This window comes from Orbicella faveolata, unplaced genomic scaffold (genome assembly GCF_042242905.1).
Source record: "Orbicella faveolata isolate gen_17 unplaced genomic scaffold, um_ofav_v1 contig_37, whole genome shotgun sequence".
NCBI lineage: Eukaryota > Metazoa > Cnidaria > Anthozoa > Scleractinia > Merulinidae > Orbicella > Orbicella faveolata.
The window spans coordinates 3,066,584-3,083,456 of NW_028301566.1; the positions used below are offsets into that span (position 1 = coordinate 3,066,584).

General features: G+C 39.9%; 1 pseudogene across 1 annotated transcript in view; it reads right to left on the reverse strand.

Annotated features, from left to right (window-relative positions):
• The window catches only part of LOC110067937 (uncharacterized), a 48,046-nt pseudogene that overhangs the window by 11,410 nt on the left and 19,763 nt on the right, over window positions 1-16,873 (reverse strand). The window contains exons 9-17 of the transcript XR_016202851.1: window positions 12,897-12,968; window positions 10,082-10,147; window positions 9,012-9,086; window positions 8,276-8,344; window positions 7,366-7,437; window positions 7,014-7,085; window positions 3,831-3,899; window positions 3,116-3,187; window positions 2,566-2,637 (exon numbers count right to left, since the gene is read on the reverse strand). The product of XR_016202851.1 is annotated as an uncharacterized LOC110067937 (transcript). The remainder of the gene's footprint in view (window positions 1-2,565; window positions 2,638-3,115; window positions 3,188-3,830; window positions 3,900-7,013; window positions 7,086-7,365; window positions 7,438-8,275; window positions 8,345-9,011; window positions 9,087-10,081; window positions 10,148-12,896; window positions 12,969-16,873) is intronic.

The following is a 16,873-nucleotide window of genomic DNA, read 5'->3' on the forward strand; positions in this document are numbered from 1 at the left end:
AAGCATTGTCAGAACTAAACATCAAAGCCTTACTAACCTCGCTTTCACGCGACTCGTGCCGCGCGCCGGCCGAGTTGTCTGCCATATTTGCATTCGGTGTATTTAGACTGTACTTTAGCTGAACCAGAAGAAGGCTGTCAGAAACGCTAAAAGCGCTCTAGCAACGATTTTGTTATTAAAAACATACTAGACGTGGTTTTTATTTGACCATTTACTATGTAGTCTTAAGATCTTTGTAAAAGTGTTTGTTTTTCTGTATGTAAATCTGTGAAAAATATCCTTTCCTTCTTTTTTCAGAAAAATGCTGATGTCAGCATTTTTGTTGAGATTCAAGGCTAATTATCTCGAACACATATATATTAATAATTAATGATTCATTTCTAGCGCATTATATCAAAAATCTCAAGGGTCTTACAAAAAATAGTGATAATTAGGATCAAGGGTCCTTTACAATAATTAATTACAACGTAAAAACTAAACAAAAAACAAGATTGGCATGCTTGAAAGATTAAATAAAAAAGTTTTTGAAAATATCAACGAACGAGGCGCTTCTCACGACTAGCGGAAGGTCATTCCAAAGTGTGGGTGCACAAGATGAAAAAGCGCGACCACCATAGTTTTTTTTTGTGCTAAACACCAGTCTGTACAGTCGCAGGTTGTCAGTGGCGTTTGACGGGACGTTGTCTATAATATTAGCAAATTGGCTAAGTACTTAGGAGCGAGACCATTTAAAACCTTGCAGGTAATGAGAAGAATCTTAAAAGGCGATACGTTTATGCACAGGCAGCCAGTGTGGCTACGAAGAATTGGAGTGTTGTGTTCCATTTTCCTTGGTTTTGTAATTAATCAGGTAGCTGAGATCTGAATGCGGCCCTATGCCCTACTAAGGGCTATAAGGAATTATGATGATGACGATGAGTTCTGAATGCGTTGGAGTTTGGAGTTCTCTTTATCGGGGAGACCGAACAAGACACCATTACAATAGTCCAACTTCGATGATATGATACAAAGGCGTGTACCAATTTTTCCGTGCTTGCTTGATCGAGGTACTGCCGAATACTCCTAATACGCTTAAGGGCATAGGAGGCAGACTTCCAAAGGTTGCAAGGCTGCCCCCATTTTTCTTTGTGGATTTCAATAGTAGTTGCAAAGATCTACTTTTTCCTCATGGTCCTAATATAATCTGGCGCGAAGACCTTTAGTAGGTAGGTAAAAGGTAAAGTCTGCATGCGAGTCAAGTGGCCCATCAGGCCGGAGCTTATCCCGGTTTCTGTAGCATGAAGCGACTAGGAGTATTTCTACTCCCCCTGGATGGGATGCTAGTCCATCGCAGGGTTACCCCCGGCATTAAGTTCGCCGGTACCCATTTATACACCTGGGTGGAGAGAGGCACTGTGAGAGTAAAGTGTCTTGCCCAAGAACACAACACAATGTCCCCGGCAAGGGCTCGAACCCGGACCGCTCGATCCGGAGACGAGCGCACTAACCATGAGGCCACCGCGCCTCCCACATGGATGTGTTTTGTTCACGATTACTGTAATGGTTTATCCAGGATACTCATTCTTGCACGGGTGGATAAACTCACTACTCGCTTTCGGCACCGGTTTAGAAACTGGCAGAGCAGCATTCTCTTTTCAGGTGACTTAACTTTGGTAATGTTTAGGTAAAACAAATGGAGACTAAGCAGAATTCTAAATATTTATAACGTGCTGTGCACAAAGTTCAAACCATGTTAAAAAAAAAACCTTCCGGATATATTGAAGTTTTAAACTCATAAACTCATCAATGCGATAACCCCATTCATTTGCGGCTGGTAGGAAGAAACTATATTCTCGTCGCCACGAAACTTCGCCACACTGCATTGCCATGGTATAACATTGTCTCCTTCGTAAGCAGAACCATGCGAGGATGGCGATACAATGCAGCAAACCCGTCGTAACTAACCGCATTTACTTTATAGTTACTTTGTATTAACCGAGTTTGAGGTCTGTGTAAGAGAATTTGACCGAGGAAGTGAATAAAGACGGCAGTGAGGTCTATACTCATGACCGTGGGCAAGATTAGCACATACAGACTGACCAAACTCGGTTAATAAGATGTTTATTATATAGCCAAACAAGGAACCTTCAATAGGCCATTTCCGAATTGTCTTTTGCCTCTGTGTCAAAACGAGTCTGCATGCGAAACAATTCATATGAAAATGAGATCCACCTACAGGTTCACTTTCATGCCAATCAAAGTCATTTTCATAAGAAAGGTTTTGCACATAGACTCGTTTTGAAACAGGGGCAAAATATGACATGGAAATGGCCTACTCTTTGAAAGTCGTTTGATGTAACTGGTTCGTGGTCGTTGAAACCTGCGATTAGGCGCTTTTTGAGGTGATCGCAGGTTATGGTGGTCGCCATTTTGGTGTCGAATTAGCATGATGCTTGTCTGGCGAAAATCTAGACTGTGATTTTAGGCAATCGTGTTCTTGAATTTGAGAGACACGGCAATGTAATAAGTAATATTAAAACCACTGAATATTAGTGATTTCTCTGCTGATGTTATATCTTTACTTACACTTCGCTATCGGATTTCATTTCGTCAAATATCCCATCTGGTAACGAGCTAAATGGGTTATCAAATACAGTACTGAAAAAAAGAAAAGCAACAATTGTTGATCGTCAACTGCCTTTATAATGCCAATATATTTTCATGTTTTATAATGTATTTAATGTTGTTATTTCAGATGACCTCAATAGCCTATACAACAAAATCTGTTACAGTGATGAAAGAAATGTTCTGCATGCGAAACGTAGACAAGTGAGTTTTGTTTGGATTATATCTTCTAACTTGATCTATTGTTTAATTTAGCTTTTAAATTATTCAACTCCAACCCTCTGACGTACCCGCACACCGCCAACTCTACTTTAGAACAGGGAACCCCTTCCGTGGGTTTTCGTTGTAATAAGACATACCTAAGACACTTTGCTTTGAACAGATAGCCGTAAACTTGCTTTTTAAGATGACATATTTTTGTCAGTCATAACGTAACCTGACGTCGTCTGACATAATTTGAGTTATTTAATTTCGCCACCTTCGAATTTCCTCAAGCTGCCACAATACTTACAGTAACTTGAGGTCACTGAGTCCCTTAAAGGCTTTACTTTCGACAGTTTTGATTGCATTGCCGTGGAGGAACCTATACCAAGAAAAACATATGCTCATGCTAACTACATTTGCTTTTGAACTGGCAGATCCCAGCAGTTTTATGTAAGTTGCGATTAATAATGACGTAACCACTGAGAGGTGAGATTTCGTCTACCTATTACTGAATGCTGAATTTTATTTAGTTCGTGATCGTCCACGTCAAACCCCAAGTATCTTGTCTAGGCTCTCGTTACTCATCTGGCCTATTAAGTTGAACTTTAACAATAACTGCCACAATAGTCATGTTTCCGTTTTCCTGTTGACCTTTGTCCGTATATGTGGCGAAAACACCCTAGTTTAAGCTTTAAGTGCTTTAAGTACTACAACCATGGACAAAACTAGTTGAGACAAATTGAAAAAAGAAAATCTTTCGTTTTTCTGTTGCACTAACTAAAATCCAAAACCTCGTTAATAAGTGTCGGTTTTCTCTCCTCCTCCCTTCTTTCAAAGTTGTTTTGGATAACACAAGAACTGTACGATCCATTGGTTTTCAAACCAAAGCAACATTGAATGGGGTTAGGAGAGGAGAGTGACTTTGATGTGGCTTTATTACATCGTGGTATCGCGTGCAGATAACACATTGATAAAACTGTTTCAACAGTTTTGTCTAGGGTTGTACCAAGTTTGCTACTTACAAAGAATGCAGAGGAGTTTCAGCAAAAATATCGTTTCCAATAAATGTCAGACTGTTTTTAATCAGCATCCTTTCGAATAAAATAAAATAAAATAATATAAAATAAAATAAAATAAAAAAATGATTGAAAATGTCAATAACTGACCAAGTTACCACAACTAGGTATGATTACTACAGTCCGAAATTGTAAATATCTGGCTGTTGTGCTCCTTGTTCATCATTTTTGTTCGTCATTTTTTCCCTATACAGCATGCAAAGAATTAGTTGATTGATTCTGGTGTGCTCAATGTTGAATAAATGTCTTAAAGGAGAACGGAAGGCTAGCAGTCGTATTTTATATGGGAGCTTAAAACTATTGAAATAGCTTAGATTTGTAGTAAAAAGCAAGAAAAAGTGAATTTTACCTATCGAAAGTGACGAAAAGAGTACAAAACCCGTGGTCATTTTTTCAAAATTGAACGTCCGCCATTTTGGACATCTTTCCTTCCGGTTACTTCCATAAAAGGAATACCCGCCGCCATGTTGTGATGTCACCACGCACATGCATTTTTTTTTTCATGTCAACAAAATTTGTGAAGAAACGATCTTGAGTCGAACCTGCATTTAGCTTGCATTATGGCTGAGATCGAGCCTTATTCTTTTGAACCTATGCGAGACAGTTCAGAGTCAGAGGAAGACGATGTTCACGAGAGTCAAGATGGGCGCCTAAGAGGAAATACATCGTGGTGTGTATGCGAGTGTTGTGCGAACTGGGAAGTGCAACAAGGAAGCCGTAAATAAAATACAATTTCAAGTGAATAACACTTTTGTATTCAGCAGATGTTGATTATTTTGGCACTATATATATGGGAAGCTGATAAACAGCCAGAGACTCGGTAGGAAGAAAGTGTTGTTCGATTTATTTCATTTATTTCGCATTTTGTCGTGGCGCGCGTGGCAGGCTCACATGGCAGTGAAATGGTTGCGATATAACCTGTTCATATTTTTTTTGGTTCAGACATAAAGGCAGCTCAACCGACTTCTAGATGTATAACATAGCACCCTCTCTTTCAAACGATTTGTTTACAAAGGAAATTCGAAGTCCTAGAGATCGCTATCGTGGGTTTGTGTCAAGCGCGCAGAATTAGAGCACCAAGAGAACTAAATAACATGTAAGCTTATGTACACAAATGGTCACAAATAATTTGCCAGCTGTGAGATTTATTTCGAACGCTTCGTTGAGCTCAGTTAATCCTCCAACATAACATTCAATTATGCACAAACGTAACATTTCATGCTTTACAGTACGATGTATAATTCGATTTGACGGCAATCTCAGTGAAAACGTGGTACTTGAAATTCGCGTGTTTTTCGCCTGTGCGCAGTGACGTCATGCTATGCGCCCAAGCCTTCAACATGGCTTCCAAAATGGCGGACGTTCAAATTGTTCAGGTACGGAGCTTTTTGCTGTTACAATCAGGCTAAAAAGTTAGTTCACATCCTAAAGCATAGCGATTTGATTACGACGTATCCTGTGCTTTCATGGGTTTTCGCCTTCCGTTCTCCTTTAAAGATATGACGTACTCACGATGTCATACAGGGACTTGGTGGAAAAAATCATGAACTATTCAGATGACGTCAAAATGTGGTAGAACCAAAAAAGTGACACACGAGGCGATGGCCGAGTATGCTACTGATGTTCTCAGCGCATTTTGACGTCTTCTGTGATCTATTACTGAACAGACGCACGACAACATGCATGGAATCTATTTGTTGTCTATAATAAAGAAACATGCCACTGCAGAAAAAGCTTTTCTATTTCAAAATCTTCCAACATATACCTATTGTCTATATAAAAGAAAGCAAACTCATTGGTTGCTATGCGCAGCAAATACTTGTGACTGGTGTAGAGAAATAACGCCGCTATCAAAGTTGAATCAAGCGTTGCTTGTCGTGGAATGGAAAACTTACAGCAAAGGCAGAATTAGACTGTGAAATCCATAAATCTTATTCAAAACTCTTGAAATAAGCGTTTATAGTGACGTTGAAAATTTGGTGATTCTCAAGTGCATTTGCATTGAGATAGTGTCAGAGACACTTTCCAGCTGCTATATAGACGGCCGTGAGCTGTAGTTTGTTATACTTTGCTCGTTGCCGTGCCCTGAAACGAACTGAAACATTCGCATCGTAAAACAAGGTTATGTGTTTATTTTTAAAAAAAGGGGTGTTGTGATGTTTCTTTCCTTACACCAATCTGGGTAAACAAAAGGGCTTTGACGGGAAAATGTAGGAATTCGTGGCCGGAATCAGTCATCCGAAAGTAAAAGGCTATGCGAAAAGTTTACAAGTAGTACAAACTTCATGCGCTCGGCGAAGTGATTTAACGACAATTTTCAAACGTTTTGGGAATGGAATGAAGGTTAGTTCTAGAAACGCTGCTTCTGAAATTTATTCCGGATTAATTTGCTTATGTTAAAGACTATGAAGTTCGTGTTTCTCCGTATTTTGCTGCAAGAATTAAATTATTGCTTGGGCCGATGAAATTCTTTCATATCCTGTTATGCATGCATTCATTGAATTTAACCTCAAACCTAAAACTACTGATATGCTTAATGTTAACTCGAAAGAAACCTTTCAACAACTCAAATTGATCATTCTAGCCCAGCTGTAGTGAAAACTGCGTCCTCCACAGACCGTGGAAAGCAATGAAAGCGCAAACGAATGGAATCGGCGTAAAATTTTGGCCATGGAAATTTAAAAAAGATTAAGAATTTAAGTTATATTGCGACCAAATTTTGGTCCTGTTTTCTTTAACTTTTCTATGGATAAAAGGTATTATGTTGAATTAAAAGATAATGATGTTATTGATATCTCAGCCAGTGAAAACCAAAAATATCTATAAAGCTTATGTTTTCACTAGTGTTCTGAGTTCTCTAGTTCTCAAGGAGCGCTGCGTATTGCCATTTGCTCACTGGTAGAATAAACGATAGGTTTTTGACCAATCAGGGGGCGGTGCGTAGTATGCAAGTTATTGTATACACGTGATTAGATATAAACACCAGAGAAAGATCTCGATCACTGAAGACATGGCGTCACGTGCGTTTAATACTCCAATATTCGCTAATTCGTATCTTCATTTGCAACTTGACTGAGATTGCAAGTTTCAATTAAAAGACACGAGTGGCTGGGCACGAAAGCAACTTACAGATAACGTAGATTTTTAAGTCCAGCAAATGTGCGAGTACTGATATTAGTAATTCTGTTGAAGCTTAAGAACCTGTTGATGAGAACAAAGGAAAAAATGTTGAGCAAAAATAACTAAATAAATACATCAATAGGGGAAACATCAATGAGAAAAAGCAAATTCCAGATACATGATCCATTTCACAGCGCATAAGAAAATTAAATAGACAATTTCCTAGAAGTCATATATGATCAGAAAATGAACTTAAGAGATACGTAAGTAAGTAACTTTATCTCACCAGGGTAGCCCATTCAGAGATACTAGATGTTTACCACTTAATCATATTTACGCCAAACTCTCTCAATATACTTACAGCATCAATAAACTGCTGGAACCATTAAATAGATAGTCCGGTAGAGACTTTAGTTTGTTAAATGATAAATCGCTGTGAGGGATGAAAAGGCGCAAAAATAAATTACAGAAGCAATGTTTAAAGAGATTACCTTTCTGTGAGTAGAATGTCGAAAAGTCGTTAAGAATAACTTATAGAATGTGTTCATTGTCACGCAATAAAAAATAAAATCGAAAACCGTTCAGTGGATAAAGTCAAGAAATTGTGATATTATGGCCAACAAATAAAGTAGACAGTTCTCTAAGTTTAAGGTGTGTGCGTTGTCCTAAAGTTGAGATATTCGTCGAAATGTTCCGCGCAAAATTATAGAGCCTAGTATGGAGCCGCCATGTTGGAGGACCTCGTTAGTCCTCCAATATGGACGTTGAGAAAATTGTGGGTGACTTGATTTATATTATTTTTGTATGGGGCTACGTTTTTCACCCGGAACTGATTTGCTGCTGATTTGCTCTGTTTTCAGCTTTAACATGGTTTTTACAGTTTTGGAAATATATTGTTGCCACGGATGTTTCTCCTGACTGCAATTCATGACGCTTTGGTCATTTTATTTAAGGAGCTCAGTAATTCTTGGCAAAGGAAGAAGCTTAATTTTGAAGTAACTGTATCAACTAAATATATGATAAATGAAGGCCAAACCGCAGCAAGGATGGAAGTCAAAATTATCTGTACTGAGTTGAAGCAAGTTATTCGCCATCAGGAATACAGTTTTCCTAAATCAGATGTCTAAAATGTAAATGAGCTATATGAGCAAACTTTTAATGGGTTAGGGGCGAGAGGGCGGTACATAGTCACATTTCCAATTCCGGTCAATTCCTCCACAGTCTTGTTCTGAAGGTTTTCCAGTATTTTAGTCTTTTTCTGTTTAACTTACAGGACTCCTAATGTCGACATGCGAAAGATATTGGTTGGCAAGTGGTCAATCTGATTGTTAGCCAATGACCTGAAAGAAGAAATTATCATTTTCAATGGTTATTCAACTCCTGTGTTTCTCTTTTCTCACCCTGTGTCCCCCAACAAAACCTTGAGGTCTTTACGAAAGAAAGTGAATCTGATTTTTGCTTCGGTGCCTCAAATTTAATCTGCTATGGATCGTAGGTACTTCCTCGTGTCATATTCATGCAAAGTATGATTAAATGAACCATAATTCAACTTGTAAAATATAGATTGTCTCAACTAGCATTGCGCGCATTTGTATAGACAATAATATACTGAAGCAACCTATAGGGGAAACCCCTGATGTATGAAGTGTTTTCGAATCACATCCAATCACGCGATCGCGATATTTAAGAAAAGCTCCGAGAGTAAAAGAACACGGCCGAATGACCCATTTAACCTAAAGAGACAATTGATCGCTCGCGTATTTTATTTTTGTCTCGTTATCATGGTCTGTATGACAAATGCAGCTCAGTTTTCTTTTGAAAAAAAAACATGGATTTCTTTCTTCTAATTATAAGTGAAATGTGGGCGTTTTTCGTGTGGTTCTTTCTCTTCTTATATCTTACAGTTATCACAAATGATATTTCAACAGTCTAAAATTAATACAGAATCATCTTATCACCATTAGTAATGAAATCAAAGGAAATCTTTTCATAGATCGTTATACTTACAGCTCATACAGAAAATCAATTCCAAATAATGTTGCTATACGTGATATATCCCTTATCTGGTTGTTATCCAAATGTCTGAAATAAAAGTGTTGGTTATTATTTAAAATTATTTTCATTACGTCATAAAGACAGGTGTATCTTAAGGCTTTCCAAGAACTCGTCGCCGATTAATTAGTTCTGCTTTACTATACATTGGGTACGTTCTCGTTGGGTACTTCTGCCAGGTAAACACGAAAACATAGGGTTCATTGATTTTGCTTCTGAGATTCAGCACGTTGAAAAATAAACAACACGCTGATTTTGAAAAATTGGCAGAGAACACTCAACATCTTAATTCGCACATGGGAGTCTGTTGAGTAAGAATTCCAAATGATGCCATCCTCCTGATAAAACGTGACATTTAAAGAGGTGTTCTAAACCATCGTACAGCTAAACGAAGCTCAGAGGAACAGCATTCGATGTTGTATGGGACAAAAAAACATTCAAACTTCTTACATATAAGTAAGTTTTTTCATTATTTTCTTAAAACATAGGAAAACGACAGAGAAAGCGATTTATCGATCCAAGATCGCTAAGTCCACGCCAAGTTGTAGCAGTGACCACCTGCGCTAATGTTACGATGTTAATGTTCTTACTTATCGGAAGCGCTGGTCACATTAGCTTAAAACCTGCAATTTGTAACGTTTGAAAACCCAGGATTAAATGGGGCAGAGCTTGGACCATTACTGTAACCGAGAATGGATAATCCAGGGAGAGTTAGCAGGCAGTGTGGGAATGAAGTAACAAAACTAACGTAAAATGTTAACTATTAATATAAAGTACGAAGTTTGCTATTCGTCCCTGTTATAGTTATGTGTTTTAATTGGAACATTTGTTACAGTACTGTCCTAACAGTTACCTCATCTAGAACATACTACATGTATATATATTAAATGAACTAGTGTTATAATATTTATATTTGTAATGAGAAATTTAAAGATGTTGTTGTTGCTTTTGTTGTGAATTGGATGGTGTTATAACTATTGAACAACAAAAACAGAAAATACTGACCGCGGAAAATTTTTACTTACAACAGTAGAACGCTGTTAAGACCGGTTAGATCCGGTACTGACGTCAACAGGTTGTCGCTCAAAATGCTGCATGAACAAAAATTATGACAAAAAATATAAACAGCAACCCAAAGTTTTGTTTTCATAAGAAACTGATAAACACTGAGGCTTCACTTTTATTGCTGGGTCTATTAGTTGTATTATTATATGGCTTTGGCTTGTGGTCGATACAACGCGCGTTCTGATTGGCTAAGAAAGAGATCTGAGCGGTCATTATGCAGCCGTAATGCCGAAAGGCCGATTACGGATTATGCAAATTAGGAAGAGCCCGGCTCTGAAAATTCAAGCGCATTGAAACGATGAAAGCCGATTAAAAACAGCAAGAGAAAGTAAATTTAATCCGAGTAGCTAAAAGTTTAGAGATTTTCCCTTAACAAAATTTATATAGAAGTCGTTTTTGACTTACCAGCCGGAACCTTAGCGGGCACTGGTGAAAAACAATCAACGTTTACCGAGTCTGGTAAAGCTAAAATCGCTAAGTGAAAAACACCATCGGCAGATCTGTCATGCATCCTGAGCAGAACACCACGAAGAAACTTATAAGTTATCATCTTAGTCACAATTATTACTGAAATATTGAACTCCACGACAGTTCTCATCAAATAGATTCCCTCGCTTTAGCACAAGCAGGTGTAAATCAGCTTCCAGGATCATCAAATATAAACAATCGGGCGGTTTCTGTCGGTAGCAGTGTTTCTGATAACTGCAGGTAGTTATAGACGTTCACAAGCTTGAAAAGTTCATCCATAAATCCCAGAATGAAGAAGGCGAAGATATGTTGTCCAAAGCGAATGCGGAGATAGAGTTATTCTGAGCAGTACATTCTGAAGCATTAGGGTCCGGACGCACTGGACTGACAAAATTTGTTTGGCCCTTCCAAAAATCTCGACAAATTTTGTCTCTGCCAAATTTTTAATTTATCAAGCGTGGGCGCACTGAATCACAGCAAAATATTTGTTAACCACAAGTGTCAATCACAGGGAAATTAATACCATCGCTTGCGCGCTTTCAATTTGATTACATGTAGTCGTGAAACTTGCACTTGTACTTGTACTCGGGTGACTCGGGTGGACATACGAATGTACAAATTGAGCAGAGCTTGGTCCTGGAGATGCAGCTGGAACGTTAACGTAGACTTGGGAACCGTAATAGTTGTACTGTGCGAACGGATCGTCATGGAGCATACCGAGGTACGAATCTTCCATGTTCATCGCTGATTGCCGCGCAAATATAAATTTAATTTTGGCGGGCTTCGGACTGAAATACTCCGACTAAAAATAGAGATCAAATTTTCTTGATTGACATTTTCCTTCAAATCATGGCGTGTAAATTGACAAATCTGTCAGATTTCACGCCTGACAAAAATTTGTCCTGCTCCGAGGCAGGACGACGGCGTCTTTGAAGTTTGGTAGGCCTTGACAAAATTTGGTAGATCTAAAAATCACCGGACGCACTTGTCTCAGGGAATTAATGACAGATTTTTTCGCAAAATAAACAAAAATTTGCCCAGTGCGTCCGGGCCCATAGTATTTTCTTTCACCGAAAGACCGTTGGTTTGGACTATTTTGAAGCACTTTCTGTCTTTTCTATATGCGTTGACGTTTCGCCACAAAAGTCGAAAGAACTCCCCCATCAAGTTGTGACACCACGATACTAAAATACCTTTTTGAGGCTGTGACAATCATTTTTCCCGTAAAGAAATGTGTTTTTCACCGAATACGTAAAGTTCACTGACTGTGTAGTTCTGCCCTGGGTTTGAGACCATGAATGAATCGGTAAACGCGCGCATCGCCGGATGTAAATTGACGACTTCCGTTCGAATAATTGTTTTCTTTTCTTTAATTCATGAGCCATATAATAAACAACTTAATAACCTCGACCGTTCGGTCGTTGCGGGAAAATCTCAAACCTCGACCTACCGTATTGACCTCGCTATCGCTCGGTCAATACGGCAAGGCGTCAGTTTGAGATTTTCCCGTAACGACCTCACTCTCGGTTATTAAGTATTAAGTAGTTAATAATTATGCAAAACAACACATGCACGAAACGGTTGAAGTAGCCTGCGAACAGGCTCCTGGTTGGGTTTTGTGCCAGCTAGCCGAGTGTGGTCTAGGGCGATCGGAGAGAGCCGAGAGTCGTCTGGAGACGAGGTGGAGCGCATGGAAACAGGCTCCCTGTTGAGCTTAGTGCAAGCTAGTCGAGTGTGGTCTAGGGCGAGCGGGGCGAGTCGAGAGCGGTCTGGTAACGAGGGGAGCGCATGGGAACAGGCTCCCGGTTGGGTTTAGTGCGAACTAGCCGAGTGTGGTCTAGGGCGAGCGGGGCAAGTCGCCAGACAGCTCACTTTGCTCGCAAATGTTTTTTTTTTTCGTCCTCGCTGGGAGCCTGTTTGCAGGCTACGGCTGACGCTGTACTATTTCTCCGCTCCTGAAAACAATGAAACACAAATTCCACGTATTAAGTCAAAAACAATATGTACAGGTGTATGTATACATGGCATAATGGCTTTATTTGTGAAATGCGCTTAACGTTGTGCTACAGTAGAGAGTTAGGTACTTGATCAACCACCTGGTAACAATGATTAATCACTAAGGATGGCTGCCCAGTGTTATTAGCCCATTAAGGTTATTTCGGGTAGCCATGCACTCTTTTTATTTGAAACGTATATTTGTTCATTTAATTCTAGCTGAATGAATACCAATAATGTTGTTGTTGTTGTTGTTGTTGAGTACATTTCTATTTTTATTGATAGTTTTCAATCAACTATGCTAAAACTTACCATCGACTGAGATTGTTAAAGCGCGCAAATGTTCCATCAGCTATGTTCTCCAGCTTGTTCCCTTCCAGAAATCTGTTGTTGTGATTTAACAAGTACATCAAAGTACCGATGGAAAAATAAGTTTGAGCCATTTTTCTCAAAACATTTCGACTGAAGTTTATTTACAAGTCTTATTTGGCAGAATTTTGATTTGGCTTTAGTAAATTAAGACACCATTTTCCTGTCATCAGGTAAAGATTGGTTTCGATGTGATTTCTACGATCGCTGCAATAGCTAGAATTGTTGAAATCGCCACAAAAATATTAGCTGTGGTCCCAATACGCACTTTTGTTCTAGTAGTCCGGCGGCATAACTCGAAATTTCAAGCAAATTGTGCACTTTCTGATACAAGCATAAGATTTAGTACACTGATATCAGTCACCAATTCGAACATTTTCAGGTCTACTGCCAAGTTGGGCGTCCACTGGTTTCCATGGAAACCAAAATTTATTAAAATTCATGAAATTCCTCTGTTTATCCTACTTTATCAGCAATTAAATACTTTCATTTCAGTGGTTCCAAATTGTGAACAAGTTCGTCATGTTTTAGCAGATGTCAACTTGCCGTTAACCACGCGTTGCCATGGAAACGACAAAATTACCACATGTGTTGAAAATCAAAAAAGCTTTTCGTCTCTTCGATAGGCCTGCGGGTCGTTAGACTATTATCTGCAATAAAACCTACAGATTTGTAGGCGTTTTTAATGAAATTTCCATATCACAATTAACTTAGTCGCGAATGAATTGGCCATCACACGCAGAAAGCAGGGTAGTAACGTGTTGACATAATCAATAAAATAGCTAGGTATTATAATAAATTCTAATTTATCATGGAAAAGTCAAGTAAGCTATATTGTTGTAAAGATTAAGGGAAATATTGGGATTCTTTCTAAACCTCGTTATTATGTGAATTCAGATATTCTGGTTAAACTATATTATGCCTTAATATATTCCTTTTTAACCTATGGTTTAATTTCATGGGGTAACACCTATTCATCAACTATCCAGCCTTTGTTTATTTTACAAAAGAGAGCAATGAGAGTGATGACTTTCTCTAAATTTCATGAGCATTCTAGTCCAATTTTCAAACACTTAAATATTGTTAAACTGCCTGACCTTGTCTTTCTTAATATTGCAGTCTTTATGTATAAATTTCACAAAAGACGTCTACCATCTGTGTTTGATACTTTCTTCACTCAAGTCAATAAAAAGGCATAACTATAATACAAGAAGGCTTCGAATATGTTCTATACTTTACCTAAAGTAAGAACAAATTATGGAATATTCGACATAAGATTTAAGTGCTCCAAAGTATGGAACTCAATTAGTGAAAATTTGAAAACCTTCTCCACTTCAAACTTCAAGGAATCGGTAAATTAAAGAGCGATCTAGTCAAAGATTATTAGTTACTCATATTCTGATTACCAGTTGTGTTGATTTCCAATTTACTGTAAATTACTCTTTTGCTAATTTCTGTCACCTTTCCAAGTCTTTCTTTTATAGCGTTATGTGGTTTCGTGATGCGTGACATAACCATATATGGGACCTTCCATATTTGGAAGACCATGTGCGTCGTAGAGTGAGGAAGTGTATCGAGAAGGAACGTACGGATTAAAAGAGTACAAAGATTTGAGTTATTCTGTCGGTTGTTCAGTCCTTGTCCGCCTGTCGAACCCGCGGGGAGTTACACTGGTGTCAGAAGTGGTGCTTTTTTTTTTTTTTTTGGCGATTCAAAGATGAACGACGAGGACGGAGAAATTGTTTTCAACGCACAGGCCGAACACACACCAAGCGAAGCTGTCGCATCGGGAACACCACCGCCGGACAGTTCAGACACAAAAATGGACGCTATTATGGAGGCTCTGCAATCGATATCTAGCCAGAACAAAGGCATAGAACTTAAAATCGAGCAACAAGACCACAAGGCAGACCTAGAAGTACAGGAAATCTCCGAGCGCTTCGAAAACTTAGGAGCTCGTGTAAACAACCAGGCAGCTCAAATGGAGTCTCAGCTCAAATTACATGGTGATAAACTTGCAGCGAAAATAAATGTTTTCGAGGAAGAATTCTCTAACACTGTGGCCACCTTAAACGCTAAGCACAGATCCTTCGAAGAAACCGTCAAAAAGAGACTCCAGGAAATACAAGAAAGGCTAGATTCGAAGCTAAATGTTGCATTACAAGCGCTCGACGGGAAATTGAAAGAAGCGCTCGACACAACGAAACCACCGCATGTTAAGGAGGAAACTTCGACTCCAATGAAGCTACAAATGGCATCCCCCGCTAGTATCCTGACGCCCTTATCGTTTTCCGGCGTGGAGCCAGAACAAAAACGGCCGATCCAAAAGCCACCTTCATTCGACGGGAAATCACTATGGGAGCCTTACATCGCACAGTTTGAAATAGTGGCGGGAATGAATCAGTGGAACGATGAACAGAGAGGAAATTACCTGGCGACTAGCCTGAAAGGGTCTGCATTGACTGTCCTCGGAAATCTCGCAACAGAAACGAGACAGGACTACAAGGTATTAGTTGCGGCGCTCGAGAGTAGATTCGGAGCAGCACACCAGCAGGAACTTCACCGCACCAAGTTTAAGAGCAGACTAAGGCGTCGTGAGGAATCACTCCAAGAGCTTGCTGAACGTTTGGCAAGGCTAGCCTATCCTCTTGCTCCGTAAGACATGAAGGACCTGCTGGCTAAAGAGCAGTTTATTGACGCCATCCTCGATGGGGATACCCGGCTGCGATTAAAACAGAGTAAGCCCCAGTCCCTCCAGGCTGCTCTTGAACTGGCCATGGAACTCGAGTCCTATCGACTTGCCTCTCGCCAAAGAGATCTTCATGTCCGCGAGATGAGCACCGCACCAATAGAAGAAGCCCCAACTGTGCCATTGGATGGCAAGAAGTCTCAACAAGAGGATGTACTAGCACAGGTTAAAGTGCTGCTTGAGGAAATAAGAGCCCCCAAAGGGAATATGCAATGTTATTCTGGAACCTGGATGAGGGATCAGCTGTGCTGGGCTTGTGGCAAAAGGGGACAACTTAGACGTGAATGTCAAAATTTCCGCCGGAGTAACCCAAGAGACATGCAGCCACGTAACTCCCAGCCTCCTTTAAACTAATCCAGGCCGGTCTCGATGGGGTAAGGCCGGCCAACCACCCAGATAATTTAACCCCACAAGTTGTGCTGATGACAGGAACATTGACCCACAAGGAGGAAAGCTTAACCGTAATCGGCCACATCGAAGGAGTACCGTGTCCCATGGTTGTTGACACTCGAGCAAACATTACGATTGTTCGACCCGATGTGCTTACCAAGCAGTTACGTAATAATGTAGAAGCCACGACCAGTGTCCTTAAAACTGCAATGGGAGAAATAGCTACGGTGCATGGAAAGCTACAGCTTAAGGATAAAATTGGTGGTGCAGAGGTCTCACATGTAGCACTAGTTGCCGATATTTCAGACAAGTTTATACTTGGCCTTGACTTTCTTATGGCTCATGGTTGTTCTGTGGATACTGGAGTGGGCAGCCTACGCATTGGAGTAGAAGAAGTACCTCTGCATAAGCCATTGGCTTTCCAAGTAGCTCGCTGCCACCGGGTGGTAGCTATGGAAGATACCGTGATCTTTCCTCACAGTGCAATACTGGTACCCGCTCAAATTGTAAATGAGCCATATGATGAACCCTGGGGGACAGTAGGGCCATCGCCTACCACAATACTCCCGCCCGGTGTTATGGTCGGAAAAACACTAGTTGATGCTCAGCGTGACTACATTCCAGTGTGGATGGTCAACCTAACCAATAAGCCAAGACAGATTCCCTCTGGTAAAGAAGTGGCTACTTGTGAACCTGTAGAGAGCATTGTTTGCCCTAGCAGTGACCCCCACCGCCAACCTATTAGTCCGGATGAGGGCCTTCCGGAGCATCTCAAAGATCT